At 40.5% G+C, this 17147-nt stretch overlaps 1 long non-coding RNA gene across 1 annotated transcript in view; it reads right to left on the bottom strand.

The window, feature by feature from the left end:
• Positions 1-805: 805 nt before the first annotated feature.
• LOC119470134 overlaps positions 806-17147 on the bottom strand; it is a 67875-nt gene continuing 51533 nt past the window's right edge. Inside the window, exons 2-3 of the long non-coding RNA XR_005199013.1 lie at positions 14340-14445; positions 806-1381 (exon numbers count right to left, since the gene is read on the bottom strand). This is a non-coding gene — a long non-coding RNA (uncharacterized LOC119470134). The remainder of the gene's footprint in view (positions 1382-14339; positions 14446-17147) is intronic.

Here is a 17147-nt window from a genome sequence, read left to right as displayed (position 1 = left end):
AACAACACATATAATTCATTCAACAGGCATATTTTCAATGCTAAGTGTCAGGCATTATGCTGAAATCAGGTGACTCAAAGGAGACAGGGTAGATCCAGTTTCTCTCCCTTGGCACTTTCAGTTTAGTGGAGACGACAGACACCAGAAAAAATGATTGCACAAATATATCATTACAAAATGTGACAAATTCTACGTAAAAAAAGAACATAAGCATGAGCATAAATAACAAGGGAAGAATAATAGCCTGGGAAGGCCTGCCTTCCGTGAGAAAGTGCTATGTTGGGCTGAAACTGAAGGATGTGAAGATATGGTCCTCTCTCCATGGAGAGAGAGGAATCGAGGAGGAGGACCTCGGAGTGGGGAGGTGGGTCCTGTTTAAGGAACACAGCCCAGAAAGGTCTCAGGAGGGCAAGGATGTTCTGAGAGGAGCTGGAGAACTGGGTCAGACCTGCAGGGTCTCACAGGCCGCATGAAGGATTTCTCCCTTTATCTTGTGAGCATTGGAAAGCCACTGAAGGATTCTAAATGGAGATGGGGAGGGGGCTGGCGGTAACATGAACACACAGTACTTCTTTTTTTTTTTTTAATTGCATTTTAGGTTTTGGGGTACATGTGAAGAACATGCAAGATTGTTGCATAGGTACACACATGGCAGAGTGATTTGCTGCCTTCCTCCCCTTCACCTATATCTGGCATTTCTCCCCATGCTATCCCTCCCCCACTCCCCACCCCCTGATGTCCCTCCCTTACTTCCCCCCAACAGACCCCAGTGTGTGATGTTCCCCTCCCTGTGTCCACGGATCACACAGTACTTCTAACAGCTCCCCGTGGTTGCTGTCTGAGAGCAAATTGGAGGATTGTTCATGAAGGTAAGGACGAGACAGATTCTTGCCGCACTTGACCAGACACGGGATGACTGAGACAATGCATTGACGTCACCTAGTTGTTGGTTTCTTAATGAGGTTAGTCGCGTCTGTTATACCTAGCTTACAAGGTTGCTGTGAAGATAAAATAAAATGGTGGCTAGAGAGGTGTTTTGAAGAAGCTCAAAGTGAGACACAAATACAAAAATTAATTTAGGATGGCAAAGTCCCACATAGCGAAGCTTTTGTGGTAATAATTACAACAAAACAGCTACCATTTATTAAATACATATTTTACAGTTAGCGCTCACAGTCACAATATGAGAAAGGTATTACTGGCCCTAATTTAGAGCTGAGCAAACAGGCTTAGTAAGTTAAACAATTTTCCCAAGGTCACAGCTGTCTAGCATTAGAACCAGGATTCAAACGCAGGTGTGCTGACTCTTAAACCACATCTCAAATCACTCTTCTTACATCGTCAATGTTTTTCTCTTCATTGATCACATTTATTGCGAGAACTGCAGAAAGAAAAAGTACTTAAAATGGTTAACTCATTTTGCCCTCACATCCTGTTTATGAATGTGCCTTAGCTGGACAACTGGAACAATAGCAGATAAGAGCCAAATGTCAACAAGTAAGCAAGTAAAGCTCTTCACTAGACTTGGGAGAGACTGGATAGTATTTTAGCAGTGAAACAGCTGGTTATGATTATTCCATGTTATTTACATGACACCAAGTAAGTTTGCTTTAAAATTTTTTCATTTGAATGTTTTGGCAAAAATGATGTCATCCAGACAAGCAGAATAGGACAGATATACACATACACACACATATTCACAATGGAATTAGGATATATATTTATATATACTAATTTGGATTATATATATTATAGATATATATCCACAGTGGAACTTGGCCTGGTATATATATATCCACAATGGAATTGGGCCTGGGTTCTGAGCTTTGGACTATTCATGAGCTTAAATGTACAGCAAAGGGTCAAATATCAGAAATTCTAAGTTGTCATATGCTCCTGTTTCCTTACACCAAACTAAGCCAGTTTTGATGAAAAAAAAATTGTATGATGTGGAGTGTAGATAAAAGAGCAAACAGACTTCTTTTAATAACATGAGATTTAGGAATTAAACATAGCAGGCAGAAGATCCTGTAGGAATTTCAAGTGATATTTTATGATGGTTCACTAAAGGATGTTTTAAGCCTTGGTTTACATAGCATGCTACTTTATATAGTACTCTTTATTCTTGGGATCCCTGCAAGAGGAGATATTGTATTGATATAGATAATCATCTCTGCTTCCTTCCTATCTGGCCACATGGGAAGGGAATAAACAAAAATAATATCTAGCTTATAGGAAAAGTCGGAAATAAGTTTTAGAAGAGTAAAGGCCAGTACAAAAAGAAATATGATGTCGTGAATATTTTGAGTAGTTCAGTCTTATACAATGGATCTCCTAAAAGATAAATACAAGTTGAAAATATATCTGAATGTTTTAACAGAACTCTCTAAGAATTACTAATGTTACAGCCTTTTCAAGGAATTATCTACCATATTTCATAAAATATCCAAGGGTCTTATATTTATTTATCACTTACCCTTTCTTTAGTCACATAATTAGTGGTTGTTCTATTCATTACACATTTATGAAGCAGATGCCAGAGACTTTCGACATTTAAAAGCTACAAAAAGAGTCCTTGCCCTTGGCTACTTAACATTTGGTTGGAGGGGCCAGATATCTAATATGATTACAGGACAAAAGCAATACAACTCAAAAACAAATCCCAGCCTCCTCTGAACTAGAAGGTATAATGGTTTAGAGTTTGTTGTAACCAGATCACTTGCTCTCTAACTTTTTAAATGTCTGTTTCTACTTGAAAAGAAGTACTGAGATATATATATATGTATATATATATATATACACACACACATATATACATATACATTCCTCCTGCTGTGTGTGTGTATATATATATACACACACACAGCAGGAGGAATTAGTAATAACACAAACACCATTTCGTTCTGCTAAAATATAGTCTAAAGCTATTCTGTTATTTAGCACTACTTGTATTAATGAAAAAAGTTTTTTTTTCTTCATGTCGTAAGACAAGTACTATGAAGATATTGGCCATACGATGCTGAGGCCACAAGCTGGGGAGAGCAGAATTGCAACATTTCATAGAAAAAATAATTAGAAGTTCTTGGTTCAATCCAGAGGGGAGTGGGTGGAGATAAAGAACAAAAGGAGAGAAGAGCCAGTGAGATGAAGGCGAGCTGGTGGTAGGCCAAGGCCCCTGTGATGCTTACATGCTGTCTTGAAATAGTTTCCATCCTTGTGACTCAAATTCTTCCTTCTTTGACACTTTCCCCAAGTGCTGTCTGTAGTATTTTACTCTTTTCAAGGATACTTCGTGCAGAGGAGTAGTTTGTTGTTGTTGTTGTTATTGTTGTTCGTGTGTGTGACTGCCAAAGAAGGAGCTGAGTTTTGCATAATGAATCTTAAAGAGGGCACCTAAGGAAGCAGGAGGGAGAGGAGGCCCTGAGAACCTATGGCTAGGAGGAGCTCCCAGAAATGTTAGAGGATCATTACCATGAAATTTTATCCAGGTCTCAGAGGAAAGGAGGAGCAGCTGACATCCAGTTTATACAAATAAAGAAGATATGATTCCCACTGATGGTGTGTGTGCATGTTCTGTGTGTGTGTGTGTGTGTGTGTATGTCATTTTCATGTAAACCTTGGAGGAAATCATGTTTTGGGATTGGTTGCAGGATGTCAGGTGGGCAACAGAAGAGGCCTAGCATGAACAAGAACATCTGCAGACACACACATTCTCACACACAGTGTATAAATGAGAATATTTTGGCTACAGCTGAAGATTCATTGTTTCCATATCTTTTCTTTGCCTTGAAGGAATACATTTTTAATTCTTCTTCAATTTGCTGATGATTCAATAAGAAATAAGGCCCCAGATCAGTGATTTTCAAACTTGTTTTTAAACAACAGAATCTTATCTTCAAACAAAGTCTTATTCCAAACTGCAACATGTAAAACAGATAAACTAAGTGCCCTGGTTCACAGGGTGAATGTCTTGTCCTTTTGTGCTCCCTCACACCTATCCCTCAGCATTCCCGGGGCTCTATGGAGCACAGCCCCAAAACCACCACCCTAGAACAAGAAAAATGAGACTGTCTCATTGGTCTCCTTTCTTGATTAAAATATGTTGATCTTGCCAGGAGAAATTCCATTCAGAAGTTTGTGCCAGAAAATGAAAAATGTTGATGATATCTAGTGCTGGCAAGGGAATGGAAAAATGGGCACACTCAGACACTCTTGGTGAGAGTATAAATTTGTGCAGACAGTGCATCAAAATTTTAAATATATAAGTGATCTTATAGTTCTAGAGACTGATGATATAGATGGATTTCTACAAAAAAGTATATGTACAAGCATATTCATTGTATACAACTATAAAACCAGAAACAAATAGAACTGTTAAATAGATTATGCCACCTCTTTATAATGGAATACTGTAGTCATTAAAATGGAAGAGATTTATATATATAGAGAGAAGGATGTCTTTGATACACCATAAAGTGAGAATGCAAGTTACAAAGAATATAGTTAATATAATACTTTTTTTTAAAGCAAGCAAATAAAACCCAAATTCTGTGTAAACTGTAAGTACTTTTAATTGCACAGAACAAAACCCCTCTAGAAATAAATTGTCAGTCTTCAGGGGTAGGGTTTACTTCTAGATAAGGGGAATAGAGCGATATAGGTAAGGGGGACATACACTTTTTACCCTATAGATATTTCTGTTATTTGGATTTTTTGCAAAGGACATACAGTAACTTTATAATTTAAAAAGCAGTGATGATCAAGATTAAAAATAGCACCATAAAATAATTTGCTTGTTTTCAAAAATGGATAGGTTTCTTCTTTTCTGTCAGTAAAGTGCAAATAATGTACCCTGTTTCCCATTTTTGCCTTGGCTGCCAGGAAATCCAGAGTCAACTTTGAAGCTTGAACCTAGCAGTGGCATTGACCTTTAGATCTAGAATATTTACATTTTCTCTCTCTCTCTCTCTCTCTCTCTCTCTTTTTTTTTTTTTTTTTGGTCCTACTTTTTTATTCCCAGTTATCCAACTTTTTTCCAAAGGTTTCCAGGCTCTTTTTCCAAAAGAGATAGGTTATATAGAAAGAAATGAACTCTGAACCCCTTACTCTCAGGAGCCTGCATTTCTTTGTGAGTACCAAACTCTCCAGGGTCAAGTGTGAGCTAAGAAGTGAAGCATTTATACTTCATTCAGCTGTGGTTATTCTCATATAGGATTTGAGTTGTCTGAGGGCAAGAATCTGTACTCTTACAGATACATCAAACACTTGGCTCTACCTTGGGGTTTCACTTTGTCTTGCTTTTGCCTGTACTCCAAATTTAAGAGGTGCAAATACAGGCAGGGACCTCATGTGACAAGTCTTATCTTCACTCTGTAGATGATAGGAAACCACTGAGGGTTTTAAAGTAAAGAATTAACTGGATCTGAACCATGTTTGAAAAAAAAAAAAAAAAAAAACTGGCAGAGGAGAAAGTAGACTGGAGCATGGAAAGGCAGAGATGCTCATTAAATACCTGTAAAGTGGTTGGATAATTGAAGGTTAAATGACCAAGGTAATTTTAAGGTCTTCGTTTATTGGAAGGGCGTGTGCAGCATTTGTTAGTACTACCTGGGTGGATCACTTGGTCTGAACATAGGCTAGTAAGGCCCATATCATAGGGCCAGTTAGATTAAAAAAAAAAAAAAGAAAATAAACATCTAGTTTTGCAGACTCCAATCTTAAGTCCAGCAAGCCATTTCATAAGTGAGACTGTAAGCAGCTCAGAGCATAAGACACATTGTGGTTTGAAAAGAAGTGAAGGCCGCAGCTTCCCAGGTAACTTGGCAGGTCACATCTTTATTTGTATACAGAGGAGCCGGTTCTCTTTGCTAAAAGTAATGAAGACACCTCTGCCTCACCTCTGACAGGGAAACGTAGCACTAACAAAGGACACCAGCTTGGGGTCAGCCTGCTTTAGGCCCTGATTCTGTCACTTATTAACTGTGTGACCTTGAACAACCCCTCAGAGCCGGTTTTTTCATTTGTAAATGGAGAGGCAAAAACACCCACTTCCGCGGGTGGGAGAGTAAAACAGAGAAAGCATGTTAATCCTCAGGGACAAGTGTGACTTATTTTTTATCTTATTAAAAAAAAAATGCAGCTATGTAACCCCCTCACCCCCCACTTAAGAATGCGGTTTTTGTTATTTATTAACTCAAATAGCCTGGGGTTGTGTGCTTTGGGTCTTCTGCTTGCAGAACAGCTGGTCGTCTTCTCCCTTTAGATCTGGGGGTGGGGAAAAGGCACAGAGATGATAATCACCTGTCCTGGGACTCATACCACGCAGGGAGTAGGGACATCTCCTTTATTGCCAAAGCCCAGCCCAGCCCCTGACTCTTGCCAGCGTCTATATCGCTGAACCTACCCCCAAAGGATTTGAGGCTGCAGACCTGGGCACCATCCCCGCCCCACCCTTCGCGTGTGTGGCCAGCACTCCTGGGCTGTTGCGGGTAATTCCTGTGCAATCCGCAGGGGCGGGTCCCTCATCGCCGCTTCAGGCTCGTGGGCTCTGAGGGTCCTGCCCACTGCTGAGCAGGCGTTGCAGGAATCAGTGGCTCAAAAACGTCGCCAAGTTAATATTAGTATTATGTATGGATTATATTTTAAATGTATTGGAATTAGGGACTTCGTGGTTAAAACAAAGTCTATATTAAACCTTCCTCCACCATGCCTAACCAATATGGGGGTTCTCAGCTCCTTTCTGTCCCTGCGCAGCCCAAGAAGTCCCTTGGCTGGGCGTGGCAAGATGGAGAAGGGAGAAATAATCCAGGTTCTAGTGAAAAATCTTGTCCTCACGACTGGTAGGTACAGTTGCTGTCAACCCGCAGTTCTCCCAAAAGGCGGGGTCCTTCCTTCGGCTCAGTCTGCTCCTTCTCTCCTCGCCTCCCCATAGGACGCGGGAGGTGGAAGCCACTGCGCCCCCGGGGACGCCGCCCACGCTGTGTCAGGTTGTCCCCCAGTGCGCGTGCTGTGTGTTTCTGCCACCTGACTCACCCGTGTCCCTCGCTCTCGGGTGAACAGCAAAAGCGGGTGGGGGATAGCGCGCTGCCCTCACACGGGCACTGGGTCCCCACTCCCAACTCCATCCCCGCTGCCAACTCTACCTCCAAAATCCAGCCTTCCCGGAGCTGTGGGCGCTAGCCAGTCTCTTTATTTGGCAGCAGGTGGTGTGGGCGTGCGAAGGAAGGGGAGGATGCGGCGAAATCAAAGTACTTTTGTAGGTCAAAGTTATTCCTGGGGTGTCCTTGGCTTCAGGGGATGGGCCAACTCCTTGAAAAGTGTGGTTGTATGAGTAAAATACACACACTCACTTTTCTGGGGCCAGTGTCAAAGGGATCAGTGACTCAAACATGTTAATAAATTAAAATGAATATTATGTGTAACTTCTATTTCAAATGCATTGAGATCAGGGACTTTATAGTTAAAATAAACATACCCGTCCCCCCACCCAAAAAAGTTCATTTAAACCTCTTTTGGGCGGGGTGCAGTGACTCGCGCCTGTAATCCCAGCATTTTGGGAGGCTGAGGTGGGCGGATCACAAGGTCAGGGGTTCAAGACAAGCCTGGCCAATATGATGAAACCTCATCTCTACTAAAAATACAAAAATTAGCCGGGAGTGGTGGCGGGCGCCTGTAGTCCCAACTACTCAGGAGGCTGAGGCAGGAGAATCGATTGAACTCAGGAGGCCTAGGTTTTAGTGAGCCAAGATCAAGCCATTGCACTCCAGCCCCAGCAACACAGTGAGTCTCAAAACAAAACAACAAAACAAAACAACCTTTTTTCACTATGCCTGACAAATATGGGAGTTCTCAGCTACTTTTCCCTTTTCAAATATAAATCTGTAAGGAGTACTCTTCTCAAAGATCCCCGAGGCCTGTGATAGGCCATCTTTGCCTTTGCTGATGTGTCCTGCTTTAACGTTCCTGGAAATATGTATTTGCTGTACAGAACAAACTCTATTATCTTATTGCTTTCGATAGTAGATGAGAAAAATGGGAAAGAATGTATATTTATAGGGTTCAACCATATGCCAGGCACCTTTTACAGGGTCTTTTTTCATCTTTGTATCTTCAATCCTCATTTCACATATGAAGACAAGGAGGCAAAAGAGATCAAATAACCTGCCCAAAGTCACAGTACTTAAACCTAGACCTCAAAACCCTTTGGATCCAAAGTCAATACCTATTCTACTCTGCCAAGAGTTCCCTGAAGGGAAAATTGTAATTACTTGTGAAATTTACATTTTAATACTAAAACATTTTAGCCCACCCCCCTACCCCTCTTTAAATAGGGTTTGTACTGTCTCATAACGCATCAGTATATAGGAGGTGGGATCTCGGTACTTCCACTTAATACCTCTGGTCTCTTGTCTCACCTCTTTTGGAGATCCCTCTCTTCAGTGGAGCCTCTTCCATGCCAAAGATATGGGACTTAAAGGGTTTTCTACCACTGCAACTTGCAGTGGTAGAAAGCAAAGCGATTTGACATCTCACAGTACCCAGATTAACCTCTGCCTAGTCTATCCCCTTGCATGTATGCTTGAGTGGCATTATTAAAGGTCCCCTTCTGTCACTTTAGCTTTGACATATACCAAGTCTCTGGAAGGGGACAGGGGTAAAACAAAATTTGTTTTTGTTAAGTATTTTTTGAAGGAGTGTATGGATATGAGAAAATGGATATAGTGGGAGAGGGTGTCCTAACTTTAAACTCAAAAGCTGGAATTTAGATTTATGTGATAAACTGGTTACATTGGTTATTCTCATGTGGGAAAAGGGGGTCCTGAGGAAGCCTTTAAGGGATAAAACATCTTGAAGAAAGAGTGATGCAGGCAAACTTGATCCAGTAACAAAATCTGAGTGACAGGAAGGGAGGAGAATGTACATCTTAGCATTTGCCACCAGGGAGTGACTCCCCTAGTGGTTAGTTTGGTCAATATCCAAGAATCTCAAGAGAATAGAGTCATATCCACCTTGGGTAATAGCTGTCCCTACACCAATCAACTCTAACCAAAATATAGGATCATGTAAGAACATGTGAGGAATGAGGTGGGCCATGCAGAAGGGCTTCTGGAGAAGAAGAGGAAGTGCTGAGCAGGAATCTCTTAGATGTTTCCCAATTAAGCCCCTAGCAGAAGCCATGCCTGGATTTGAAGGTTAGCTGTCAATGCACTGACTTCATCATCAGTACATTTGCATAACTGTAAAAGAGGTACAATTGGTTCTAAAAAGGCTGTTTAAAAAGCCAACAGCGTTCTGAGTTAAGATAGTGAATTGAAGGTATGTATAGTAGTCCCCTCTTATCTGTAGTTTTGCTCTCTGTGGTTTTAGTTGCCCCGGTTAACTGCAGTCTGAAAATATTAAATGGAACATTCCAGAAATAAACAATGATAAGTTTTAAATTGCATGTCTTTCTGAGTAGCATAATGAAATCTTGCCCCATTTCATTCTGTCCAGCATGGAATGTGAATTATCTGTTTGCCCAGCCTATTCATACCGAATATGCTACCTGCCTGTTAGTCCTCAACATCCTCTGCTCCTGACATCCAACCATCAACATCGTCATGACTTAATGAACTAGAATCACCTGAAGCAGATGATTCTCCTTCCTACTCTCAGAAGGTCAATAGCGGCCTAATACTATATTACAATGCCTTCATCACTCAGCTCACTTCATCTCATCACGTAGGCTTTTTTCATCTCATAGCATCACAAGAAGGGTAACTACAGTACACTAAGATGTTTTGAGAGAGACATTCACATAACTTGTATAATAGCATATAATTATTCTTAGTTATTTCTATTAATCTCCTACTGTGCCTAACTTACAAATTAAACTTTATCATAGGTATGTATAGGAAAAAATATAGTTTATATAGGGTTTAGTACTCTGCTGGTGTCGAATATCCACCAGGGGTTTTGGAGCATATGCCCTACAGATAATGGAGGATGACTGTATCTAATTTCACTTTCTCCTGAAGTACCTAAAGCCACATTAAGTAAATTTTTACAAAAGACCAACATTCCAGTATAGGAAAAATAGGAAAGATGATAAGAGCAACACAATGTTGGAAGCTGGAAAGCAGATGAACAAGCCAAAAAAGCTGAGTTCTAAGCTGGCTTCAAACCACAGAATCTTCAAAAAGCTCAGGAATTGGCAGCATCAGGTACACCTGGGAATTAAATAAAGAAGAAAAACAACTTGAGAAACAATTGGATTCCTAGCTGCCTGTTTATTCTTTATGGTGCTAGGTGACTGTTCCTCCCCTGTCCCAACAGAAGTCTGGAGTTTTTATGTTTGTAGGTATGGTTGAGAGCAGGACTTCCTACTGAGGGGAGAAATGAGTTCATATATTCTGACTCTCCACCCCTTTTCTTTCACCTGTTTCTCAGTCAAGCCCTCATCTACCAGGCAGGAGATCAGAAAATTCTCTGGGGATTCTGACCAGAACAAGGAAAAAAAAAAAAGTAAAGACACTCACTTCAGAGGTCTGCCAAGAAACTGTACATCTAGATTATCCTTAAGTTCAAAGTCAACAAGCCCTGTCAACTTGTCTAGTGCTTTTAATCAGCATTTTTTAGTGCAGAAAACCAAGGATTACCAAATGATATGGTTTGGCTGGGTCCTCACCGAAATCTCACATTGAATTGTAATTCCCATAATTCCCACATATTGTGGAAGGGATCAGGTGGAGATAATTGAATAATGGGGGTGGTTTCTCCCATTCTGTTCTCATGAGAATGAGTTAGTTCTCACGAGATCTGATGGTTTTATAAGGGGCTTCCCCACCCCACCCCCCTTCACTGGGCGTTTAGTCTTCTCCTTCCTGCCTCTTGTGAGAAAGGACATGTTTGCTTCCCCTTCCGCTACGATTGTAAATTTCTGGAGGCCTCCCCAGCCCTGCAAAACTGTGAGTCTTCTCTTTCCTTTATAAATTACCCAGCCTCGGGTATGCTCTTATAGCAGAAGGAGAATGAACTAATACACCAGATATCTGAGGACAGTCCCCTCTGAAAAAGATAGAGACCTAAATAAATACAAGGAAAAGGCAATATGAAGCAATAGAGACTATGCTGGGAGAGGAAAACAAACAAGTTTTCCCATATCCTCAGATAATAGACAAATACTGCATACATGAAAGAAAATAGAATGGTATAAAAAAGATCATTTAGAGAATAAAAAGAGCCCTTAGAAATTTAAAAAAAAAAGTCATGAAGTTAAAAAATTTAAAAGACTAGAATGTAAGATTAAAGATTTTCTCAGAAAGTAAAACAAAGAGTAGACAGGAGAGAATGGGTAAGGAAATGAGAGGTCTGTTCTAGAAGGTTCACTATCCAAATTATAAGAGCTCCAGAAAACATAAATGAAGCAGAAAAAATTGTCAATGAAATAATTCAATAAAATTTATCAGAACTGATGAACAGCAATTGCTAGAACTAAAGGGCCTATATGGATGAAAACAGACCCTGATAAAGGCATGTTGTAAATTTTTAGAACTCTGGGGAAAAAAGAAAATTATGTAAGCTTCTAGAAAGGCATAAACAAGTCACACACACAAAGTTAAGAATCCAAATAATTTCAGACTCTCAGCAATGCACTATAAACAAGACAAGGGAGCAATACCTTTAAAATACTGAAGGAAAATTATTTCCAAGCTAGAACTTTATACCCAGCCAAACCATCAATCAAACAGGACTAGTGAATTATACAGTTCCAGGGAGCAATATTCAGAATTCAGTGTTACACAATAAAGTGGTTCACATTCAAGAATGAGGATAGAACAATGACATTTTCAGGCATCCAAGTCTCAAAAACTTATTTCCCAGGCACCCTTTCTAAAAACAAAACAAAACAAAACAAAACAAACAAACAAAAAACGACTGGAATGTGTTCCACTAAAAAAAAGGAATAAACTAGGAAACAGGAAGACATGAGATATAGACAGGGCTGACTTTGTGGATATCAACCCATATAGTCACACAGGATTCTGCACATAGAAGGACCCCATACTTGGTTTACTACTACACTGTTGTCATCTTGAAATTCTTATAATTTTTAAACAAGAGGCCCCAGGTTTTCATTGTGCACTGGACTCCACAAATTATGTGGTCTGATCTGGATACAATAAGCACATGATCCAGCCCATGTGAAAGGCAAAAGGAATCCCCATAAGGACAGTGAAGAGAAATTCCAGGACAGCTATCAACAGACAGAGGGCAACTGTTCCAGAGAGGGGCATGAGACTCAAGAGACAGACATGTTGGTGGCTGTCGTAGCCAAGTTTCCACTGCTATTTTACTCTCTTTTTCAACCCCAGGATAGAATGCTTGAGTGAGCTTGCCCAGATTCTTACTGTGTCCAGCTCTCTATTCCATACCCTGCTGCTTGCCTTAGTTGAGGACATTCGTTGCACCTCTCCAGAGTTTCTGCTTAAACCTGCATCTGAGAGCTGGAGGCGAGTTAGGAATATAGAGAGCATCCCCTACCCTCTGACCATATTTCTGCCTGACTTCAATACCAGACTCACCTAGGAACATTGCCAGGTGCTCAGACTCCACAGAGCCCTGTGTTTCCTAGGACTAGTGTATGACATTGCCCACTAACTTCCCCAGAAAGGTGTCTCCTAAATGCTTAAAGAAGCGGATGCTAAGATTTCAACTAATAGAACTTTGGTTGTTTTTTTTTTACACAACGACTAAATTTTCAAAACTGATCAACATATTGTTTAGGTATATAAACATAGGTGGTAAACCATAAAGAAAGCAGGAAATGATTAACATGAAAGGGCAAATTCTTAAAAGTGCAAATTAGTGTTAGCCTCTGGATAATCATGGATGAGATGTAAACAGGAGAGTTTTTGGGGGCAGGTGCATGGGACTTGTTAATATTTTATTCTTAAACTAGGTTAGGTAGTGAGTGCATGGGTATTGGGCTTTTTATGATTTTTGTTTTTTGGGTCTTTTTTTTAGATGAGGTCTCACTCTGTCACCCAGCCTGGAGTGCAGTGGTGTGATCTCAGCTCACTTCAGTCTCCACCTTCTGGGTTCAAGCAATACTCCTACCTCAGCCTCCCAAGTAGTTGGGATTACAGGCATGCAGCACAATGCTTGGCTAATTTTTTTAAAAAAATTTTTGGTAGAGACAGGATTTTGCCATGTTGCCCAAGCTGATCTCAAACTCCTGGGCTCAAGCAATTTGCCCACCTCAGCCTCCCAAAATACTGGGATTACAGGCATGAGCCACCATGCCTGGCCGGTATTGGGTTTTTAATTCTTCTTTAATCTGTACCTGTATTTTAATAAACTCTTCTAAGGCCAGTAAAAAATAAAATAATGAATGTCAGTGCCATTATCATAGGATAAACTTCATCAACAGCCAATTTGGCCCTTTTGCCACATCAGTCTGTATGGTCCTTTTATCATGGAATTTTGAATAAAAGACCTCAGACCATCTAGTCCAACCTTCTTTTTATTTGTAACCATTATTATTTTAACTGGCTTTTGGTGTATGCTCTTATTGTATAAGTTGCCATACAAATTTATAAGTTCATTTTGTTTTAGATGTGTGATGAGTTATCAGACTCTCCTTATTTTCTGGTGGTGTTTCTGCATTTTTCCTTCATCTGAGTTCTTTATCTTTTCTAAAGGCATGCTCAAGATTTTCTTCATCAGCCTTGATAATTTCATTTCACTTGAATTTGGAGGTAGGATGAGGGAGGTGGAAAATGAAGGAGCCATAAAATGTCTTTTACCACCAACATTCTACTGCCTTTACTTCTCTCCCAGAATGTATTCATTTGGGTTTATTCAGCTCAACGCAAAGAGCTTGGGGGTGCAGGATCTTTTTGCCAAATTGGATATGAGCTGACTCACTGAAATATTTCTCAAGTGTTCTACTGGTTCAATGAGTAACATCCTGGAAGAAATATGAGTTATTGTTAATCATAATTATTCCTTCACCTTTCCTGGAATGCCTTTGAAGGCACCAGGCATCAGAAGTATCTGTCATCAAAAGCTCTTTTGTCTGCAGTTTCTGTGATTGCATTCAGCTTGTTCACGGCAGAGAGAGGTTTTTTCCTAATATGATGGCTTCCCTTCTCTAAAAGGTATCCACTATTTAGCCCGCCTGCAGAAAGGAAGTTGGCACAGGTTCTGAAGAGCCAATCAATCCCTTAGCTGTTCTTCTTGGACAAGTGACCCTTTCTTGGTAGCTCTAGAATTTCACCACAATTGCAGAAGTTGAGTAACTTGTCAGCTGGTCATTTGTAACCAATAAACTGAAAAGATTACCCACCTTTACTTACATTTTGGATAAACAGACAAAATCTGTAATTCTGGAGTTGTGTCTTCAGGGCTGACTGTATTGTGGAATCACATCTGGACAAGATTTTGCTGTAGTTCTTGGCATTCCTAGACAAAATAAAAGGCATGAAGGAATTAGAAATCTAAACCAGAACCATGCCTATTAATATAGTTGTCTTCGTGTTATGAGTGAAACATAAACTGAAGCACTCAGGTAAGAGGAATGTTAGTTGTGACTTCTTTTGTCTGCAAAGGATGGAAACTCTTTGGTACAGGCTTAATAAAAAAGGTACTTACAGGGATGCAAGAAAGTCATAGAAGCCAAGGAAAGAAATGCAGTTTTCTCTCAAGATGGGGTTGGAACCAGGAATTAGAAGGACCCAGGGACTCTTTCTTAACTCTGCTCCTCTTTGTACATGAACATCATCTTTATGCCTCTTCGTAACTCAACTTTTCTTTGCTTCTCAGTGAAACACAGCACTCTTGTGTTTGTTTTATGTTAGTCAGGATAGTCTAGGTTATGTTGAAGTAAGAAATAAATCGTATCCGGGAGCGAAGGCTCACTCCTGTAATCCCAGCACTTTGGGAGGCCAAGGCTGGCGGATCCCTTGAGGTCAAGAGTTTGAGAACAGCTTGGCCAACATGGTAACATCCTGTCTAAAAATTACCCAGGCATGGTTGATGCACACCTATAATCTCAGCTCCTCGAGAGGCTGAGGCATGAGAATTGCTTGAACCCAGGAGGAGGAGGTTGCAATGAGCTGAGATCATGCCAATCCACTCAAGCTCGGGTGGCGGAGTAAGACTCTGTCTCAAAGGAAAAAAAGAAATCTTAAACCATGAAGATGTTTTTCCTAACTCATGTCACAATTTTCTATGGACTGAGCAACCTTTCTCCATCCTATCACTATGTGATTTAGAACATGTGGCCTCCAAGGTCACTGTGGTAGGGAAGCAGAAAGTGAAGAGAGATGAGAAATATTTTCAACAGCCAGGCCTAGAATTATCTTATAATCACTTCTATCTATTTCCCGTTGGCTAGAAATTAGTCACATGGCCTCAACCTAACTGCAAGGAGAACTGAGAAATGAGATGAGCATTGGGAAGTCAGTGAGCACTAATAATCTCAGTCACGTATCACGTTTCCAATCAGCAGAAAACCCAGACCAATTAGTCCAAACTATTTGTTTTCTGAGGTTGTTTCTATTTGTTCAAACTCTGATTCCTAGGAAAGAGACTCTTGCCCAGCCTTGGTCACATGTCTACTCTGATCAATCTGCTCTGTCTTAGAGGCAGGATCATGTTGAACAGAATGGCTGCCAGGATCCCATCCCTTTAACATATGGCTCAAATGTGGAAGAGAACGACAGCACTCAGAAAGGGTAGGCTTTTCAGACAATCGTTAGTGTCCACTATGTAGAAGCATGTTTTATTTCTGGAGCCTCTGAGAATCAGTCTTATGCTATTTATGCTGTTTCTCAATAATGGTTTCTGTGTTTTAGGGAATGCCTTATTTCAAACATGAAAGGAATATAGTGAACCTTCTTAGAGGAGTTAGGACTTACTGCTTTTCCCTCTAGAAAACTATTCACAACACCTACCTTTGGAAATAAGGTACCTGACTTGTGAGGATGGTTACCAGACTTCTAAATGTGGAAGCCATTTTTCCGATCTCAGTTGAGAGCTGCTACTAGAACACAAAGGTAGCACTGGAGTCCTTCCAAATGGATCCCCCAGTGGTAGTCATTAGGATTGTTCCAAAGATTCTCATTCTTTTCTCTTTCTGGGTGTGTTGTAAGATTGCACACCTCTGCCTCCTTTGTAATTAGATGTGGGCATATGACTTGCTTTGACCAATGAAATGGAAATAGAAGGGACATGTGTTGCTGGTAGGCAGAGGCTTAAGACCCACTTCATGATTCATCATACTTTCTTCTCCCTGCTCAGCTGATTGTAGAAGTGTATATTGATATGTCATAGCTCGGCCCGGATCTCCCTGCCTACTCATGCTGGACATCTAGCATGAGAAAACAATGAACTTTTTGTTGTGTTGAACCACTGAGACTGGGGCTGTTTGTTACTGTAGATAACCTGATCCATCTAACCACTCTATCCTCCTATGCAGCCATCCATACCACAAAGGACCCCCACCAATATACATAACCATCTGTGGCAATCCTGCTCTAAAGAGTGCCCTTCCTTCTCCACACTATCCCTTAAAGGACGAGTTATATGGTTTATACCAGCTTGGCAGTAATTTTCATACTTGAGTTCATTTGCATGGCCCCTTATTGCAAAAACCATAGGAATGATAGGGCCATGGGTATTTTAAATGGGAAAGTCTTTGAATTTGGAGGACTACAGGATAGAATATATTTGAAATAAATATTTAGACACTCCTCACTGCTGTCACCTTCCAGAAGGATAGGCTGATTCACTATGCTTACCGCAGGCTGCCTGCCACAGACCATGCTTTGTTAGAGATTAGATGAAGATGAAGTGCTAAATAGAGAACAAGGAAGAGCATGAGACATTGCTGTAGTTCAATGCAAACAAGGCCTGTTGTCTATCTGCAACAACTGTAACATCCTTCACAGGCTCCAGACTAGTGAGCCACACTTTAACTCCCTTTCTAACAAGCTTTGTTTAAAGACAAAACTTTAAGTTCTCAGGTCAAATCAAGAAACAGGTATGATTACTTATTAAAGAACCAAATTTTACTTTAGTCACTAAAGATAAGAGACTTAAAGAGATGTGTAGCAATAAAGAGGAAATTCTAGGTTTCCTTCAATACAAGTAGGATGCGGCAT

Source organism: Cebus imitator, unplaced genomic scaffold (assembly GCF_001604975.1).
Source record: "Cebus imitator isolate Cc_AM_T3 unplaced genomic scaffold, Cebus_imitator-1.0 Scaffold23, whole genome shotgun sequence".
Classification (NCBI taxonomy): domain Eukaryota; kingdom Metazoa; phylum Chordata; class Mammalia; order Primates; family Cebidae; genus Cebus; species Cebus imitator.
Note: the sequence above shows the minus strand (reverse complement) of the source record. Positions and strands in the feature narration are given on the sequence as shown.